General features: G+C 35.0%; 1 long non-coding RNA gene across 1 annotated transcript in view; it reads left to right on the top strand.

The window, feature by feature from the left end:
• Positions 1 to 899: 899 nt before the first annotated feature.
• Positions 900 to 8,585, top strand: part of LOC140848183 (uncharacterized) — a 28,819-nt gene continuing 21,133 nt past the window's right edge. Inside the window, exons 1-2 of the long non-coding RNA XR_012128735.1 lie at positions 900 to 981; positions 3,240 to 3,382. This is a non-coding gene — a long non-coding RNA (uncharacterized lncRNA). The remainder of the gene's footprint in view (positions 982 to 3,239; positions 3,383 to 8,585) is intronic.

Here is an 8,585-nt window from a genome sequence, read left to right as displayed (position 1 = left end):
TAATTGAGAGTGATCAGGGCACCCATTTTACTGGACATAGACTGCAAGAATGGGTGTGACAGCTGGGAATCAAATGGAAGTTTCATGGGCCATTCAATCCTACTACAGCAGGCATGATAGAGATGCACAATGGTTGTTAAAATCTGGACTAAAGTCAGATACCAATAGTCTGTGGGAATGGTCAGTCTGCTTACGTACTGTGCTATGGCGTTTGAATGAGAGACCCTGAAAGGGAGCCCTGAGCCCTGTAGACATGTTAACACATATGGCTGCATCCCCTATCCAAGTACAAACCAAGGAAGAATCGCTGAAGCCGAGGTTTGGCCACCAGAATAATATCTTACTGCCAGCACCAACTGAATTGAACCCTGGAGACTCTTTTGAGTGAAGGTGGCCTTGGACCTTTCGATACATGGACCAACGATGTCTGGTTCTCCTGGCACTTTGGGGACAGGGCCTGGAAGCTGGCCTCCTGTGTATTCATGGAATAACAGCAGAGTGGCCACTAAAAATCACAGTATTATATCCTGAATGGCCAGAACGTAGGAGTATCTTACTGGTGAGTTTTGTTTTATCGTTATGGTTAGAGCATGCACCTCCAGTAGCATTATATACAGATCCTTCAGTAACCTCCATGGGGAGAGGAGTAAAAGTCTGGTATACTAGACCTGAATGGGACCCCATTCCTGCTATAGTCCTATCACAGGACCACTCTTTTGCATGCATCCTACCTGATAGGCAATATTTGCTTATGTTGGTGTCATTAAAACATGTTTCTTATCACCCCTAAGGTCTTTGTGGATTGGGAACCTCCTTTTGCTTGAGGATTATTATAATTTTTGTTACCTGTGTCAAAATCTTGTTGTATCTTAATTTTTGTTATTATCTTTAAGTTGTTGTTAGCCTCTGTTGGTGTTGTGGAATATGGCTCCAGCTTTCTTGCACAGGGACCATTGCTGGACACTGAGAGCATATTGTAAGGTGATTATCGTGGAGGGGTGGAGTGTGGGGCAGCTGGGGTTCCTATGTCTAGAATCCTCACTGAACTTAAACCAGTTGATGATGCAGCTGGCCTGTTGCTGTACTGCTTCCTCACCTGTAGGCAATCAGCTATTATTGCGCTATATAGAGAGCTCAGCCCGGTGCTCTGGGCAGAGGCAAGGATGCTAGTGCTCGACCTACCGCCATGAAAACAAGCTTGTAATAAACCCTTTCTCCCCAAAGAAATATTCTACTGTCATTTCTTTGGTTACACTGAATCCATAGTGAACTTGACTAGAGCTGAAACCCATTGGCAACACAGTAGTATAGAGGCGTGTGTTTCTTAACAGCCTCACTAATAATGGAGATTATTTAAAGCACTGGACAGTTTTATAGGTTTGACTCCTCATTGTTTTAATTGTTATTCACTAAATTATAAATTTTTGAAAAAATGTACTGATCATTTGTATTTCTTCTGTAAGAAACAAATTTCCTTTTAATGTCCTTTAACTTAATTTTCTACTTAAGAGTTTATCATTCTCTTATTATTTTGTAAGAGTTATTACATTCCCTTTGCCTTTCATAAATATTGTACGTACTTTTTCAGTTTGATGTTTAGTTTTAAACTCTATTTTTATTTCTGCCATCAGAAATGTATTTTAAAATGCTCACATTTTCAAATCAACAAACTCTTCCTTGTTATCTTCAGAGTACATTATTCCCAAATATACCTCCAATCTCAGTTTTAGTTACTGATTTTCAAAACTCAACCTGAAGCATGGTGCAGAGTCTGCAACTTGCAACTGTAAGTAGTCAGAAAGATGCTGCCTTTAAGAGACACAAATAAGTGGTACAGATGAAGAAATGTAGAAGGGGAAGTGTGTAATTTCTTTATAATTGCACGACCTTTTACATAACACATTTCAAGGATAGGAAATCTTAAAAGTTTAGCTAGTCAGTTGTTGAAAACTGTAAAGTTAAACTCAGGGCATTCATAAGTAGAGAAACTCAAAATGTTATGTCATTTGAAATAGAAGCTCTGACACCAAGAAATGATAATTATAATGGAAATTGTATAGCATGCAGACAGTGTGACACACTAAGGAAGAGTATGAGATGGAGAAAACAGATCTGAATAGGAGCAAGATAGGAGCCTCATGTTTATATATTCTTGGATAGTGTTTCACCCATCAGCTGAACTGAGTCTGTGTAAAAAATTAACAGGCTTACAGATTATATGTTAAATCCATTGTATTCATAATAATGTTTATATTTACCAGTTCATAAGCTGTATGATTTTGATTCCAGAACAAATATCTAATGATTCTTAACAAATGATTCTATCTTGTTTAATCCTGGCTTAAACAATGCCTCTAAATATTGTTATAATATGAATATAATTTATACCTAGGAGATCCCTACCTGTTGTTAGAACCTGGATTTTGTTGCCCAGTGTTTGCTAGGTCGGTAAGAAACACCAGTTATGGAAAGGAGACCTAATGTGTATTCCTGACTAGGCATGCTGTGTATGGCACAAACACAAAATTTGGTACCTCATGAAGAAATGTGAATGTTTCCTGCAGGTTTATTCATTTCTTTATTTTCCATATTATGATTTGGAGATGGTCATTAAGATATCACTAAAATGCTGAAGTTGGTAAAACATCTAATGCACACCTGGAAGACATGACTGTGCCATTCAAAGTGCTTGCTATTCTGTCTCCAGAATCAACATACTTTCTAAAATTTTAGAAATCAATCAGGTATTGATGATGACTTAAAAATAAAAGGCAGTCATAAATAAATTATTCCACCACTAGAATTAATGAGATGATAATGAATAATGGGTGATTTCCAATTCTGTTTTGTAATGTATTCACTGAATTAGTATCACATCTGTTAGCAAAACAAACTAGAAATATCTACTAAATGTAGCCACTTATTTTCCCCATTTTTTCCTTGCTTGTTTGGAGAGGGAAAACGTCAATGAGTAAGTATCTGTAGCCCATCAACAAATCACTCTCACCAAAACTTGTCAAAGAGGAAATGCAAGAACCTTGAATTTGAAAGAAATGCATCTTTTTGTCTTAGTTTCTTCATCAGTAAAAACAAGAATAATAATGCCAACCTTACAGGACTGTGATAAAGATGAAAGAGCTTGTAACGATGTCAGACATTTAGCAAGGAAAACAGTATGTTATTACTGCCATCATTATTATCATCATTATCATCATTGCCTTTACTTGGGTTCTTCATAGGGCAGATCTGAAACAAAGGGTTGCAAGTAAGTGCTCCGTTGGAGTGGTGTGACCTAAGAGATCCAGGAGAGAATGACAGGGGAAGGAAACAAAGAAGAAAGAGGAATTGTGAGGATGCATTATCAAGTTGACCACTGCTACAGGTGATGTTTTTTTTTATTGATGATTTTTAAAATTGAATTCTAATTGATATAAAATCTTATATTGATTTCAAGTATATAACACAGTGATTCATCAGTTACCCACATTATTAAATCCTCACCCTAATTAGTACAGTTACTATCTGTCAACATAGGAAGACATTACAGAATAATTGGCTATATTCTTCATGCTATATTACTATTCCTGCGACCAATTTATATTATGATTGAGAATTTTTTTTTTTGAGAGGGCATCTCTCATATTTATTGATCAAATGGTTGTTAACAGTTAACAACAATAAAATTCTGTACAAGGGACTCAATGCACAATCATTAATCCACCCCTGGCCTAATTCTCGTCAGTCTCCAATCTTCTGAAGCACAATGAACAAGTTCTTACATGGTGAACAAATTCTTACATAGTGAATAAGTTCTTACCTGGTGAACAGTACAAGGGCAGTCATCACAGAAACTTTCGGTTTTGATCACGCATTATGAACTATAAACATATGATTGAGAATTTTTATGCCCTTTATCCGCTTCCCCCTCTCCACCCCACCCTACTACCCCTTCCCCATGGTAACCACCAGTCACTTCTCCGTGTCTATGAGTCTACTGCTGTTTTGTTTATTTAGTTTTGTTTGTGTTTAGATTCCACAAATAAGTGAAGTCATATAGTATTTGTATTTCTCCATCTGGTTAATTTAACTTAGTATAAATACCCTTTAGGTCCATCCATACTGTCATAAATGGCACCATTTCTTTCTTTTTTATGGCTGAATAATATTCCATTGCTTATGGAATCTTTATCCATTCATCTATTGATGGACACTTTGGTTGCTTTCTTATCTTGGCTATTTTAGAAAATGTGACAATAACCATAAGGGTACATATATCTTTTTGAATCAGGGATTTTGTTTTTTTCAGGTAAAAATACTAGAAGTAGAATTACTGGATCAAATGGTACTTCTGTTTTAGTTTTTTGAGGAACCTTCATACTGCTTTCCACAGAGGATGCAACAGTGTAGGAGGTTTCCCTTTTCTCCACTTCCTTGACAATACTTGTTATTTCTTGTCTTTTGAATAGTGGCTATTCTGAGTGGTGTGAGATGATAGCTCATTGTGGTTTTTATTTGCTTTTCTCTAATTAGTGATGTGGAGCATCTTTTCATGTCCTGTTGGCTATCTGTATTTCTTCAGAGAAATGTCTGTCCATGCCCTCTGCCCATTTTTTAACTGGGTTCTTTGTTTTTTTTGTATTGAGGCAAATGAGCTCTTTATATATTTTGGATGTTAATCCCTTATTGTATAAACCATTGACAAATATATTCTCCTATAGTGTAGGTTGTATTTTTGTTCTGGTGATGTTGTCCTCTGCTGTTCAGAACATTTTTAGTTTGATATAGTCCCATTTGTTTGTTTTTTATTTTGTTTCCCTTGCCTGGGGAGCTGCGTCAAGAAAAACATTGCTCGTGCTTATGTTCAAGAGATTTCTGCCTATGTTTTCTTATAAAAGTTTTACAGTTTCATGTCTTACATTTAGGTCTTTAATCCATTTCAAGTTTACTTTGGTGTATGGATTTAGACAATAATCCAGTTTCATTCTCTTGCATGTAGCTATCCAGTTTTCCCAACAAAAGTTGTGGAAAATGCTGTCTTTTCTTCATTGTATATTCATGGCTCCTTTATCATATATTAAGTGACCACATATGTGTGGGTTAATACCTGGGCTCTCTGTTCTGTTCCATTGATCTCTGGGTCTGTTCTTGTGCCAGTACCATACTGTTTTGACTACTGTAGCTTTGTAGTAGAGCCTGAAGTCAGGAAGCTTTATACTCTCAACTTTGTTCTTCTTTCTCAGGATTGCTTGCTCTTTAGAGTCTTTTTTTGGCTTCACATCAATTTGAGGATTATTTGCTCTTGTTCATTGAAAAATGCCATTGGTATTTTGATAGGGATTGCACTGAATCTGTAAATTGCTTTCAGCCAGATGACCATTTTGACAATATTAAGTCTTCCTTTCCATGACCATGGGATAGATTTCCACTTATTTGTATCTTCTTTAATTTCTTTCATCAGTATCTTACAGTTTTTAGAGTAAAGGTCTTTCACTTCCTTGGTTAGGTTTCTTACTAGGTACTTTATCTTTTTTGATGCAATTGTAAATGGGGTAGTTTTCCTGATTTCTCTTTCTGCTAGTTCATTATTCATATATATAGGCAAATAACAGATTTCTGTATATTAATTTTGAATTCTGCAAGTATGCTGAATCCAGTTATTAGTTCTAATAGTTTTTTGGTGGAGTCTTTAAAGTTTTCAATATATATAGTATCATATCACCCACAAATAATGACAGTTTTACTTCTTCCCTACCAACTTGGATACCTTTTATCTCTTTGTGTTGTCTGATTGCCATGGCTGGGATCTCCAGTACTATGTTGAATAAAACTGATGAGAGTGATGTTCTTGTCTTGTTCCTGATCTTAGAGGAAAAGCTTTCAACTTTTCACCATTGAGTATGATGTTAACTGTGGGTTTGTCATATGTGGTCTTTATTATGTTGAGGTACATTCCTTCTATACCCATTTCCCTCTATACCCATTTTGTTGAGAATTTTTACCATGAATGGATGTTGAATTTTGTCAAATGCTTTTTCAGCATCTATTGAGATGATCATGTAGTTTTTATCCTTTTTGTTTATGTGGTTTTTGATATTGATGGATTTATGAATATTGTACCATCCTTCCTTGCATCCCTTGAATAAATCCCACTTGGTTGTGATGGATGATCCTTTTTGATGTATTTTTGAAATTGGTTTTCCTAGTATTTTGTTGAGTATTTTTGCATCTATGTTCATCAGGGATATTGGTCTGTAATTTTCTCTTTTTTTTGTGATGTCTTTACCTGGTTTTGGTGTTAGAGTGATGCTGGCCTCATAAAATGAGTTTGGTATTTTTGCCTCCACTTCTACTTTTTGGAATACTTTAAGAAGGATGAGTATTAGCTCTTCTTTAAATGTTGGTAGAATTCAGCTGTGATGTCATCTGGTATTGGAATTTTTGTTTGTTGGGAGTTTTTTGATTACCAATTCATTGCTGATAATTGGTCTATTCATATTTTCTTTTTCCTCCTGGGTCATTCTTGGAAGGTTATATTTTTCTAGGAAATTGTCCATTTCTTCTAGGTCATCCTATTTATTGGCAAATAATTTTTCATAGTACTATCTAATAATTCTTTGTATTTCTGGGATATCCATTGTGACTATGACTTTTTCATTTCTGAGTTTGTTTATTCGTCTATTTTCTTTTTCTTCATAGGTCTGGCTAGGGCTTTTTCTATTTTGTTTATCTTCTCAAAGAACCAACTTTGGTTTTGTTGATTTTTTCCCTATTGTTTTATTTTTCACTATTTTATTTACTTATGCTCTGGTCTTTATAATGTCCCTCCTTCTACTACTTGGATTTCATTTGTTCTTCTTTTTCTAGTTTTTTTATTTGTGAGTTTAGACTGTTTATTTGGGATTATTCTTGTTCCTTTAGGTCAGCTTGTATTGTCATATACCTCCCTTTCAGAACCACTTTTGCAGCACCCTGCATATTTGAACTGTTATATTTTTGTTTTCATTTGTGTACATGTACTGACTGATTTCTTTGATTGTTCATTGATTATTTAGACCCATGTTGTTTAGCTCCATGTTTTTGAAGGTTTCTTTATTTTCTTTGTATAATGTATTTCAGGTTTCATACCATTGTGATAAGAAGAGATGCTTGATATAGTTCTAATCTTTTTGAATTGATTGAGGCTCTTTTTGTGCCCTAATATATGGTCTATTCTGGAAAACTTTCCATGTGCTTTGAGAAAAATGTGTGTCCTTCTGCTTTTGGGTGGAATGTTCTATAGATATCTTTTGAGTTCATCTAATTTAATGTGTTGTTCAGTGCCTCTGTTTCCTTATTTGTTTTCTTTCTGGTGTTTTGTCCATTGATGTAAGTGGTGTGTTAAAGTCCCCTAATATACATGAGTTGCAGTCTATTTATCCCTTTAGTTCTGTTAGTATTTGTTTTGAATATTTAGGCACTCCTATGTTGGGTACATTGATACTTATAATAGTTATATCCTCTTGTTGGACTGGTCCCTTTGTCATTATGTAATGTCCTTCTTTGTCTCTTATCACTTTCTTTGTTCTGAAATATATTTTATCTGATACAACTACTGCTACTCTTGCTTTTTTATTCCACTTATTTGCATAAAGTATCTTTTTCCATCCCTTCAATTTAAGTCTATATATTTCTTTAGGTCTGAAATGAGTCCCTTGTAGGCAGCACATAGATGGGTCTTGTTTCTTTATCCATTCTGACACCCTCTGTCTTTGATTGGTGCATTTGGTCCATTTGCATTTAAGGTAGTTATTGATAGGTATGTACTTATTGCCATTAATTGTTTTCTGGTTGTTTTTGTAGTTCTTCTCTGATCATTTCTTCCTCTCTTATACTCCTGTTATTTGATGGCTTTAGTTGTGATTGGATTTGTTTGTGTGTGTGTGTGTGTGTGTATGTGTATGTATCTGTTATAGGCTTAAGGTTTGTGGATGCCATAAGGTTTATGGATAGTTTTTGAATATACAACCATCTATATTTGGTGGCTCTGTTTGAACCCAGTATAGAAGTACTTCTTTTGTATTCTTCATTCTCCACACTTTATGTAGTAGATGTCAAAATGTGCATTTTTTGTGTCTTTTGATTGATTTTGTGTATGTATGATTTTACTCATTTGTTTTTATTTTTAACTTCATACTTGTTTAGTAAGTAATTGGTCTACTATTTTACTGTGGGTTTATATTCATTGATGAAAAATACTTAAGTTTAAGAACATTTCCATCTATACAAGTCCCTTTAACATCCTGTAATGCTGGGTTAGTTGTGGTGAATTCTTTTAATTTTTGTTTATCTGGGAAACCTTTAATCTCTCCTTCAATCCTGAATGATAATCTTGCTGGGTAGAGGATTCTTGGTTGGAGGTCTTTTTGTTTCAATACATTAAATATTTCATGCCACTTCCTTCTGGCCTGTAAACTTTCTGCTGAGAAATATGCTGATATCCTTATGGGGTTTCCCTTATAAGTAAATTTTTGCCTCTTTCTGGCTGCTTTCTATGCCCTCTATTTATCCTTAATCTTTGTCATTTTAATTATTATATGTCTTGGTGT

The sequence above is a fragment of the Manis javanica genome, chromosome 3 (assembly GCF_040802235.1).
Source record: "Manis javanica isolate MJ-LG chromosome 3, MJ_LKY, whole genome shotgun sequence".
NCBI classification, from domain to species: Eukaryota; Metazoa; Chordata; class Mammalia; order Pholidota; family Manidae; genus Manis; species Manis javanica.
The sequence above is the reverse complement of the archived record's forward strand: the minus strand, read 5'-3'. Positions and strand labels throughout refer to the sequence as shown.